We start from the raw sequence: 12,561 nt of genomic DNA, 5'->3' as shown, positions 1-12,561 counted from the left end.
AAACCGCGGTTCCTGGTGTGTCCGCTGTGCCGTGCGTGTGATCATTGCTTGTACAGCCCTCTCGCAGTGTCCGGAGCAAGTATGGTGGGTCTGACACACCGGTGTCAATGTGTTCTTTTTTCCATTTCCAGGAGTGTATATTGGAGTAACTACCCGGAGCGAACTGAAGTGTTATTACCGTGTTAGACAAAGAGTTGGAAAAACAGGTGCCAGATAGAGATTCAGAGGAAGAATATTAAGGAAATGCAACTCCTTCACACGAGGCGCTTGTTCGACCGAGTCTTGAGTGTTGTTTGTCAATATGGGACCGTTACCAGATAGGTGAGATGGAAGGCATCGAGAAGATCCAAAGAAAAGCGGCACGCTTCGTCACGGGATCGTTTAGTCGGCACGAGAGCATTGCAGAGATGCTCAACAGGTTCCAGTGGTAGACGCTGCGTGAGAGACGTCGTGTATCACAGAGACGTTTACTATTGAAATTTCGAGAGAGCACTTTCTGGGAAGAGTTGGACGACATGTTCCTTCCTCCCACATACATCTAACGAAATGACCATGAGAAAATTATAGTTAATACAGAGGCTTATCGACAATCATTCTTCCTTTGTGCCATCACGAATGGAACAGGGAATGGAAATCACTCAGTGGTGCCAAAGTACGCTCCGCCACGCACCGCCAGGTGGCTTGTGGAGTAATGATGTAGATGTAGGAGGAGAAAAATGACTGAAGAGTCCGCTGAAGGTATCGCAGGAAAAATACCCAAGTGCAAAACGATGATGAAGTTTTTATAAAACATATAAACAAAGTTCTCCGATGGTTGAGGTGCAATAATTGAAAACAAGTCACTTCTTGAATGTTGAATGAACAATAACTATGTATGAACGCTGAAAGCCTGAAAATTTAGGAGTAAGTTAAAAGTTCCAGGATCCTACGTCCATGCTCCAAGAGTGCTACACACAAAGCCCAGAAGGGATACACAAAAATTTAAGCCCAGTGTATTGCTGATGGTAAAAAAAGACAATTACAGCGTGTGGCACGTAAAACCGGCCCGTAAAGTCAACACATGAACATTAAATGCAATGTAATGTATGGAATATAATTACTCTCGTTTACAGTGGGCGCTGAAAGTGTTTTCCGCCCACTTCAGCGCACATGTGAGCACGCTTCAGGAGATTCAGACATACCCTAGCCAGTTCTTGTATTGTGATGCTGCTGATTGCATCCTGGGTCCTGCCGGCCACTGTGGCCGAGCGGTTCGAAGCGGTTCAGTCCGGAACCGCGATGCTGCTACGGTCTCAGGTTCGAATCCTACCTCGGGCATGGATGTGTGTGATGTCCTTACGTTAGTTAGGTTTAAGTAGTTCTGTCTAGGGGACTGGTGACCTCAGATGTTAAGTCCCATAGTCCTTAGAGCCATTTGAACCATTTGAACCTGGGTCCTGGTCTTCAGTTATTCAACTGTTTGTGGATTTGTTTCGTATACTCTTCCATTTAACAGTGTCCAAAAGTAAAAGTCACAAGTGGGCACGTCTGTTGACCGAGGCCGGCCGCGGTGGCTGAGCGGTTCTAGGCGCTTCAGTCCGGAACCGCGCGACTGCTACGATCGCAGGTTCAAATCCTGCCTCGGGCATGGATGTGTGTGATGTCCTTAGGTCAGTTAGGTTTAAGTAGTTCTAAGTTCTAGGGGACTGATGACCTCAGATGTTAAGTCCCATAATGCTCAGAGCCATTTCTTTTGTTGACCGAGGAGGCCCCAAGCCTCTCTGGTGGAAACATTCTCATGCACACGGGACAACGATGCAGCTGATGTGCGGAATGTTGCATCGTCCTGCTGACAGTAACATAACTGGCGCTCCTCTTCTGTCAAATTTGAATAAAACTCCTCCAGGATTCAAAAATACACGTTACTGTTCACTGTCGTGTCAAACAATATGGGCCCCATAACGCGTGTGGCGGAAATGGCACACCAAACACCATTCTTTTCGAAATACAGGACATAAAATCCCGTCGGAGGCCTGCGATCATTTTTATGTTAATAATTGGCAACCTATGCTGTACAATCGCAATAAAGTCATGAGATGTTCAATTGACTCTTTTATTAGAACATGTTACGCCTTTCGGGATTACATCCATCTTCGGACATCACAAACTTCTTCCTAACCGACCTGGCGTACAGCCTTGACAACTCAACTTTCTTTGAGTTGTCAAGGCTTTCGCCTAGTTGGTTAGGAAGGAGTTGAATTTTGTGATGTCTGAAGATGGGTGTAATCCCGAAACGCGTAACATGTTCTAATAAAAGAGTCAGTTGAACACCTCATGACTTTATTGCCATTGTACAGCTTTGGTTGCCAATTATTACGTATCTTTTCGTCATGTAAGGGTACCTGGGGGATCGCGTGTGGATTTTTTGTCTCCCAACACCGGTTTTTTTGGGAATTTATGAACCCAAACAGGAGGAACCACGCCTCATCTCTTATCATCAGCCCCAGTGAGTCTGAGACACCACTGGCAACATTTCTCTACAGCCATGAACAGAAATGCACTCTCTTCTACAAATCAGGCTCCTTCAGTTCCTGCACAACACATATCCGGTACGCTTTTAACTCCAGTCTCTGTAAAACAAATATGGAACTTCTCTCACTCGCATGAAACTGTTGCCTCGATCTCTTGATTCACTTACGAAGACATCTTGTCATTATCTCCTGCACCTACCTCTTTAATTCAGGTGTTAATTCAGGTGTGGTCTGTTCCTGGGAGCATTTTGAACCGATCCTATACGCCACTACCTTTGAATTAATTCCTGTGCGGTGCTTTTTACAGACACAGAACGTCCTGGAAATTTCTACAGAAACAAGTTACGAAAATAGTCATTCCCTCTGATAAACCGACACTGCGCGGAACTTTGTTGTGTAAGACATCTGCAGCCGCAGCCAGTGAAACTTGCCGAAACCAGTTGAGAAAAAGGCCTCGTTGTGTGGAGCCAGGTTAATGTGCTTTACATTATTATCGGCGCGGTCACTCGAGCATAATCGTTGCGTACGACGGGCTGGTTTTGCGTGCCGCACCCTGTATTACAGTCAAATGGCTGGTCATAGCTCGAAGGTCACAAAAGGTGTAGGTTCATAGCTGGCAGCTCCTGTAGGCGTCGTCGTCGTAGCAGCGATTCCAGTGTGAGATCCTGATTGTCGGAATGTTTTCGCAATCGCCACGTGGGCCCGAAAACTCACTCGGAGCGAACTCTCCGAGCGTAGCTTGGGTACTGGTCGAAATACTGCCTGGACACCAGGACAGTGCAGCTATTACTTTCGGTCAAGTGCCCGATGGAGGAGGAAAGGTCCGCAGGGCTCATATTGCCGCTTAGTGGCCGGGTGGTGTGCGACCATCGCTTGTCTGTCATTTGAAGAGCTGTTCTCTGTGAGGTCTGTGACCGCATAATCTGTCTGTGACGTTGGTTGCCTGCACAGAACATGCAAAGCCTCGACACAGCACTGATGACTGCAGAAGTAAAGAGAAAATAAATGGGTGGACTGGCAACAATAGAAGAGACTTTCCTCAAAAAGAAAAAGCTGTTACCGTTGAATGTAAATATATATGTTGGCAACTCCATTATGAAGGCATTTGTTTGCAGTGAAAAATGCTCTACATTAGATGGGTAGATCGAATAATTGGTAGATGAGGTACCGAATCGAATCAGTGAGAAAAGTAATTTATGGGACAAACAAGAGCACAAGAGCAGGGTTGATAGAATACCTCTTGAGACATCAACAAACTTTTAGTTTGGGTATGGAATAGGGTATGGTGACATGGGGCAGGGGTGGCTGGGGGAGTCTGTAGAAGTAGAAAGCGTCTTCACTACAGTGAGGAAGTTCACATGGATGCAGGTTTCAGTAGTTACCGCAGAAATGAAAACAGCAGCGTAGTGGGCTGCACAGAAGCAGTTTTCGTACCGAAACAAGAGAAACACCAATAATGTTGCAGCCTTCTATTGTTCGCCGTTCCCGAGTTGCTTCATTTCAGATTTATGGTGGTCTTTACGACACATAGATTACACGTTAAGGCACATCTGTTAATGACCTAGGTTTAAGTCTTCAGACGATATCGCCAATGACACAAGTGCAGCCAAGTCATTTAGATAGAGACGTGTCAGTCATCTGTACTTCACCTCTGTAAACTTGTATCCTTTTTCCGGCAGGACAGACGTTTAGAAGCCTATGAAGCACTGGACTGTAATCACAATTCAGACTTGTCATTTTTTTGTCGACGTGTTTTCTTTAGAAGCGGAGACGAGGTTTTTTACGACTGCAAATAAAATTCTTAAGTACGTATGAAGGTGAAAGGAACTGCGCAGCGAGTCGTGGTCACATGAAGGCAACAACCTGCCTCTCCCAGCAGATGTTTTCCCCGTAAAAGTATTTCCGGTAGAACGCTGTGACTGGTTTTTGCCGTCATGAGTCACTCCCTGACCACTAGCTGAGCTCACTGCAGTCACCTTGGTGACCATTCCTTTGTCTACTCCTGTAATTAACTGCAAATGTGAAGATTCTTACCAGATGGCCTACACATACCGCTTTGTTAATCGCAAGCAAACATTACTCAGTAATCTAAACCTGCAGAGGATAGATAAATGGTGCAGCAAATGGTGCAAATGGCTCTGAGCACTATGGAACTTAACTTCTGAGGTCATCAGTCCCCTAGAACATAGAACTACTTAAACCTAACTAACCTAAGGACATCACACACATCCATGCCCGAGGCAGGATTCGAACATGCGACCGTAGCGGTCGCGCGGTTCCAGACTGTAGCACCTAGAACCGCTCGGCCACCACGGCAGCAACTGGCAGTTTACCCTGAATGTATTGCCCATGAATAGTAGAACAAATCCTCTACTGTACAATTACATTATTGATTACGAATTGCTGGAAAAAGTAACTACCGCAGAATATAACATCCAGAGCGAAATTAAGTAGAATGAGCATCTAAAACAAATAATAGGTAAATCAGATGCCAGAATGACAAGACAGATTTCTGCTTACCGTAAAAGAGACACTTCAGGTTGCAGACAGGCACAAGTATATGGCACTTATGTAAAGTTTTCGGCCATAGAGTTCATTTGTAAAAGAGAGACACACACCATTCACACACACAGGCAAGCATACCTCATGGTGGTCGCATGTGCTTGATTATCGGTTTCCATTGGAATGCAGATTGGACGGCACCTCCTGGAACATCCGACTTACGGCGTCAGCAATCAGATTTTCTGAGCTTCCATTGGAACCCAAACTGGACGGAACGTCCTGGAACATCCAGCTCACGGCGTCAGCAATCAGGTTTTCAGAGCTATGTAGATGTCTTGAAGGCTGAAATCTGGACCTTCCAGCGGGCAATACGACCAGTCTTTCGAGGCCTAGCCAACACCCAGTTCACTGCCTGATTATCGGTTTCCAACTCGAATTATTTATATTCACGACAATACTTAAATTTCTCGAGGACAAATTGAACCGCGAGAGCCTCTCACTCATATACGTACTGAGTATTTCTGTCCCGACTCCGACAGACACAGGTGAATCATAAGCGAGTGGCTTGCGCTCAAACTAGTCCTCATGGAGTAACACAGCAGCATGTCCACTGTTCGTGGCATCAGTTTGCATCACGAAGTCTGTATTAAAGTCCGCTACTTCCAAAACGAGAGCACTAGCTAAAGTTCTCTTCAGGGAATCAAACGCTACCTATTTTAAATGAGCCCAGCAAAAACTTTGAGCTCTTTCGTGTAACTGATTAAGGGGTGTGGCAACCTGAGCGAATTTAACAATGAACATGCGGAATAAGTTTATCATCCCAATGATCTGGGCAACGCCATTCGTGTCCCTATGTGGTTTCATATCATAAATAGCTTTAGTTCGACTCTTATCTATCGCTACCCCTGTGCCCGACGTGATGTGCCCAAGGATGGATATCTCACTGTGAACCAAGTTGACTGTAGATGGCTTAAGGGTTACACAAGCTTCCCTCAAACGGTGTAAAACCTGACTCAGGTGCCGCAGATGTTCATCAATAGTCTTGCAGAACATCACAACATCATTAAGATAGTTGCAGATGCACCGAAACTTTAAATCCCACAAGACAGAGTCAATAACTGCGAAAGAACCGCAGTTCCCATAGTCAGCCCAAAGGGAACGCGACTGTATTCGTAAAGAGTGTAATAATACAGAAAGCGGTAGCAGCTTTAGACTCTTCCGCCAACGGGATTTGATAGTAAGTGTAGTTCATATCAACTTGACTTAATTCCTGCGGCCCCTATGGGGGCATAGGGCATCCAGGAGAACTCGCCATCCGTCTCTGTCTTTGGCCATTTGCCTCAATTCTGCACAGGTCTTGCCAACTCTTTTTGTTCCCCCTTCCACTGTCCTCTTCCACGTGCCCCTAGGTCTTCCTCTCTTCCTTATTTCCTGGGGATTCCGTTCCAATGCTTTTTTTCTCGATGGCTCCATCTAATTTGCTCAAGGTGTGCCCCAACCAATCCCACTTTCTTTCTCGTATCTGGTTTTCTATAGGTATCCGGTTTGTTATTCGCCAGAGCTACTCATTGCATATTTTTTCCGGCCACCACATATTCATGATGCGTCGAAGACATCTATTTATGAAGCTTTATAACTGGGATGTTATCTTTATATCCATTTTCTAGCTTTCACTGGCGTACTGAAGGACAGCACATTTGTATTAAAAACACGGAATTTTGTTCTGTACGTGATATTTCTATTTTTCCATATTGGATAAAATTGTATGAAGGCAGCATTTGCCTTTTTAATGCGGTTTTTCATGTCATCTCCAGCTCCACCATCTTCTGTCATTATACTACCCAGATACAGGAATGAGTTGACAGTCTCCACCCGCTGCTTCCCTATTAACAGTGGCACCTCCATGTTCCCTGAATTTACTTTCATCTCCTTTGTTTCGCCTGTATTTATCTTGAGGCCAGCAGCCTCTGCTTCTTCTTTCAGCAAGTTTAATTTAGCTTGCATATCAGTCAGCCTTTGAGCTAATAAAACTATAGCGTCTGCAAAATCCTCCAAACGTTCATGGATTCCCTACTGGATTCCTCGTCTCTTGCCTGCTGTGACTCTTCTCATAACTGAGTCTAAAACAAGTAGAAAAAGTGTTGGTGATAAAATACCAACAACGCTTAAAAAAGCTCCCGAAAACTAAGTGAAACAATTATATAAATCTGAGACTGGAAAGATTCCAGCATCACTTTCTAATTCAAGCCGAATTGTCTATTACCAGGTTGTACCCTGGCCCACCTGCCTTAGGCACCAGGAAAATGGATGACGCATAGGAAGAGACCGGGTGTCTAATGCCTCCTCCTTCAAAATCCGATCCGCAAACCCACGTAACTCCATTATCCTCGACGATAATCGATGCGGAGCTTGTCTTAACAGGTGCACGATCGGTATTGAATCTTATTAGTAACCCACAACTTACAGGAGAGTACGTCAGAAAATTTCTCAAGGAGACGTAGCACATGTTCAGACTTAGTTTAGCTTGAATGAGTCGAGTTAAACGTACTGACATCATTATTGACGGCACAAAGTCATTCCTGAATGCTATGCTGACAAAAGGGAACCCTTACCACCTTCTTAAATTAAAAAAAATAATGTTTACCAGCATAGGTTAACATATATCCAGTCTTAGTTAAAAAATCACACCAAAATGTTACCTAAGTAGTCACCCTCTGAAAACCAGAAATTGGAGAGGCCACGAAAACTTATCAGTCTTAACCTTCAAGCGACACTGCCTAACTATTGATAGTACACTACCACTGGCCGTAGAACAATTCCTCTGTGGATGGATTATTGCGCCAAACGCTCTCGCAATACGATGCAGAAAATAGCACTTGCTGTCAAAAAAAAAAAAAAAAAAAAAAAAAAAAAAAAAAAAAAAAAAAACCGAATTGCCAGAATCGACCAGTGCACATACCTGTTCAGAAGATATCGAACTGCCAGAATCGACTAGTGCGCGTATCTGTTCAGAATTTGGACTGGGTTGACGCCATCGAAAACAGGCGACCAAGTTTTCGGTGGTCGCACGCTTTCAACGGTCTAGCACCTGTCTCCTTCCAAGGCTAATGTTTTCAGCTGATAACATCGTCTCATACAGATCAGCGAACGAAATCAGTTTATTGCGTAACATCATGCAGGAGCGAGCCTGCGGAAGCGTTCCCTCAATGAATATGCGTACCATCGCAGCTTCCGATACTTTCACCGATAGCACAATACAAACTTCACGAATACTCTCCACATAAGTACTGAGCCCCTTTTGTGCTCCCAGCACTAGGGAAAATTCCTCATTTATCAGGTCATCCGTTATACGGACATGCAACTTATCACGAACAATTTTACTACGGAAATCTTATTTAAATGCCACTTTTAACAGCTTCAGTCACTAATTTATTTCAGAGTCCCACAGTCAGTGAATACAGTATATGGAAAACATAATTATGTGAAAGCTGTGAACGGTCAAGAGCTTCTGTAAACTGACAGTTTTATTAATTGGTTTTATTTTATTATTTATGATTCAGCGTGAAGCGTCTAAATGTATGCCACGTAACTATGTACGTAGAATATTACAAACAGAACTTCTATCTCAGGGATTTATCACAGATGAAAAGCATGAGAAATTAATTATCGTGCAGTCGCGTTGTGAATATTGAATTCAGCTGTTAATAATTTCTTTGCTTAGTGTTCTTTGCTTTTAATTCTTTAAAAGCTATTAATAAAATATTCGTAGGCAATGACCGACGTGCGTGCTATTCAGACCAGAGTAAAAGAGAGAGATAGAGTCTCAGTTAACTGGGAATTATATTCTGCTGTGAAGCGTTAAATAATGTCCTTTGCTTAAAAGAATATACATTTTTATATAGAGATTCGCTGCCGCATTTTCTCGACAACTTAAGTGCAGAATATCTTTTTACATTTTTATTATTATTCGTAGTTATTAATCTTTGTTTAAACCAAGAGTCTTTTATTGTTTGACATTCCCTGGAGCACACGGTTCAACGGCCTCCTGGAATATCTGTTTCAAAATCTACATTTTTAAACAGACATTCCACCTGTACCGTTACCACTGTACATTAATCAAGTTCACTGTTGTAATTGTACACTATGTACATTGGTAATCATTTCACATCAAAGATTGTTCATTTAATATCAAAATTGTTTGTCATACGTAAGTAATTAATCGGGTTACATCTAATATTGTTCATTAGACATCGAAAATAGTTCATTTTTACATAGTAAATTGTTTATGTTACATTGAACATTGTTCATTCGACATAGTAAATTAATTGCATGTTAAATATCATTTGACAAGAATACATATACAGAGTGAGTCACGAAGATATGCAGATATTTAAATATCTTATTCTACAAGTAAAACTGAAGAAAAAAGTTTATTTAACTATAGCTCCGTAAATGTTTAGTTACAGCTAATAAAAGATTTTGCCTTAGATTTAGCAACTTCGCTAATATGAAGCCAACGCAAAACTCTTCGAGGTTAAAGTAAAGCACAATTTCCATTTATTTTGTTGTTATTGGTTTGGTGAAATCTAATAAAACATATTCCACACGTGTATCTGCAGTAGTTTTGCAGAACATCCAGAGAAGCAAAGATTATTATACAAATAAATTTACTTTCCGTTAAGAATGGAGAAATGTTCATGTCATTGTTGGAAACCGTTGGTGAGTTGTTTCAGTCGTTTCCTATCCTTGGCACGAGTTAATTTTCTGTATTGTTCAGTGAAAGAACATATTACATCTACATCTACATCTACATGACTACTCTGCAATTCACATTTAAGTGCTTGGCAGAGGGTTCATCGAACCACAATCACACCATCTCTCTACCATTCCACTCCCGAACAGCGCGCGGGGAAAACGAACACCTAAACCTTTCTGTTCGAGCGCTGATTTCTCTTATTTTATTTTGCTGATCATTCCTACCTTTGTGGGTTGGGTTCAACAAAATATTTTCACATTCGGAAGAGAAAGTTGGTGACTGAAATTTCGTAAATAGATCTCGCCGCGACGAAAAACGTCTTTGCTTTAATGACTTCCATCCCAACTCGCTTATCATATCTGCCACACTCTCTCCCCTATTACGTGATAATAGGTCTGTAGTTCGATGGATTACTCCTACTACCCTTCTTAAACACTGGTACGACCTGCGCAAGTTTCCAATCTGTAGGTACAGATCTATCGGTGAGCGAGCGGTTGTATATGATTGCTAAGTAGGGAGCTATTGTATCAGCGTAATCTGAAAGGAACCTAATCGGTATACAATCTGGACCTGAAGACTTGGCCGTATCAAGCGATTTGAGTTGCTTCGCAACCCCTAAGGTATCTACTTCTAAGAAACTCATGCTAGCAGCTGTTCTTGTTTCAAATTTTGGAATATTCCATTCGTCTTCCCTGGTGAAGGAATTTCTGAAAACTGCGTTCAATAACTCCGCGTTAGCGGCACAGTCGTCGGTAACAGTACCATCGGCACTGCGCAGCGAAGGTATTAACTGCGTCTTGCCGCTTGTGTACTTTACATACGACCAGAATTTCTTCGGATATTCTACCAAATTTCGAGACAATGTTTCGTTGTGGAACCTATTAAAGGCACCTCGCATTGAAGTCCGTGCCAAATATCGCGCGTCTGTAAGTTTTAGCCAATCTTCGGGATTTCGCGCTCTTCTGAACTTCGCATGCTTTTTCCGTTGCCTCTGCAACAGCGTTCGGACCTGTTTTGTGTACCACGGGGGATCAGTTCCATCTCTTACCAATTTATGAGGTATGAATCTCTCAATTGCTGTTGCTACTACATCTTTGAATTTGAGCCACATCTCTTCTACATTTGCATAGTCACTTCGGAAGGAATGGAGATTGTCTCTTAGGAAGGCTTATAGTGACACTTTATCCGCTTTTTTAAATAAAATTATTTTGCGTTTGTTTCTGGTGGATTTGGAAGAAACTGTATTGAGCCTAGCTACAACGACCTTGTGATCACTAATCCCTGTGTCAGTCATGATGCTCTCTATCAGCTCTGGATTGTTTGTGGCTAAGAGGTCAAGTGTATTTTCGCAACCATTTACAATTCGCGTGGGTTCGTGGACTAACTGCTCGAAATAATTTTCAGAGAAAGCATTTAGGACAATCTCGGAAGATGTTTTCTGCCTACCACCGGTTTTGAACAAGTATTTTTGCCAACATATCGAGGGAAGATTGAAGTCCCCACCAACTATAACCGCATGAGTGGGGTATTTATTTGTTACGAAACTCAAATTTTCTCTGAACTGTTCAGCAACTATATCATCGGAGTCTAGGGGTCGGTAGAAGGAGCCAATTGTTAACTTAGTTCGGCTGTTAAGTATAACCTCCACCCATACCAATTCGCACGGAGTATCTACTTCGACTTCACTACAAGATAAACCACTACTAACAGACACAAACACTCCACCACCAATTCTGCCTAATCTATCTTTCCTGAACACCGTCTGAGGCTTCGTAAAAATTTCTGCAGAACTTATTTCAGGCTTTAGCCAGCTTTCTGTACCTATAACTATTTCAGCTTCTGTGCTTTCTATTAGCGCTTGAAGCTCAGGGATTTTCCCAGCACAACTACAACAATTTACAACTACAATTCCGATTGTTCCTTGATCCAAGCACGTCCTGTATTTGCCATGCACCCTTTGAGATTGCAGCCCACCCCGTACTTTCCTGAGGCCTTCTAACCTAAAAAACCGCCCAGTCCACGCCACACAGCCTCCGCTCCCCGTGTAGCCGCCAGCTGAGTATAGTGAACTCCTGACCTATTCAGCGGAACCCGAAACCACACCACCCTATGGCGCAAGTCAAGGAATCTGCATCCAACACGGTCGCAAAACCGTCTGAGCCTCTGATTCAGACCCTCCACCCGGCTCTGCACCAAAGGTCCGCAGTCGGTTCTGTCAACGATGCTGCAGATGGTGAGCTCTGCCTTCATCTCGTAAGCAAGACCGGCAGCCTTCACCAAATCAGATAGCCGCTGGAATCCAGAGAGAATTTCCTCAGATCCAAAGCGACACACGTTATTAGTGCCGACATGTGGCACCACCTGCAGCTGGCTGCACCCTGTGCTCTTCATGGCATCCGGAAGGACCCTTTCCGCATCAGGAATGGCTCCACCCGGAATGCACACGGAGTGCACACTGGATTTCTTCCCCACCTTAGCCGCCATATCCCTAAGGGGCCCCATTACGCGCCTAATATTGGAGCTCCCAACTATCAATGAGCCCACCCTCTGTGATTGCCTGGACCTTGAAGGCTGAGAATCATCCTCTGAAACAGGGCAGGCAGCTGTATCTGGCTCAGCCAGAGACAGTGCCTGAAACCTGTTTGTCAGACGCACCGGGGAGGCTTTCAGATCAGCCTCCGGGGACGTCTTTCGCTGCCTGCCACGCCTTGGAACGACCTCCCAATCAACCACAGGCGAGGGCTCAGCCCCACTGCGGGCAGCAACCGGGGCAACCACAGCGGCAGACCGATC

The sequence above is a fragment of the Schistocerca cancellata genome, chromosome 1 (assembly GCF_023864275.1).
Source record: "Schistocerca cancellata isolate TAMUIC-IGC-003103 chromosome 1, iqSchCanc2.1, whole genome shotgun sequence".
Lineage (NCBI taxonomy): Eukaryota > Metazoa > Arthropoda > Insecta > Orthoptera > Acrididae > Schistocerca > Schistocerca cancellata.
Note: the sequence above shows the minus strand (reverse complement) of the source record.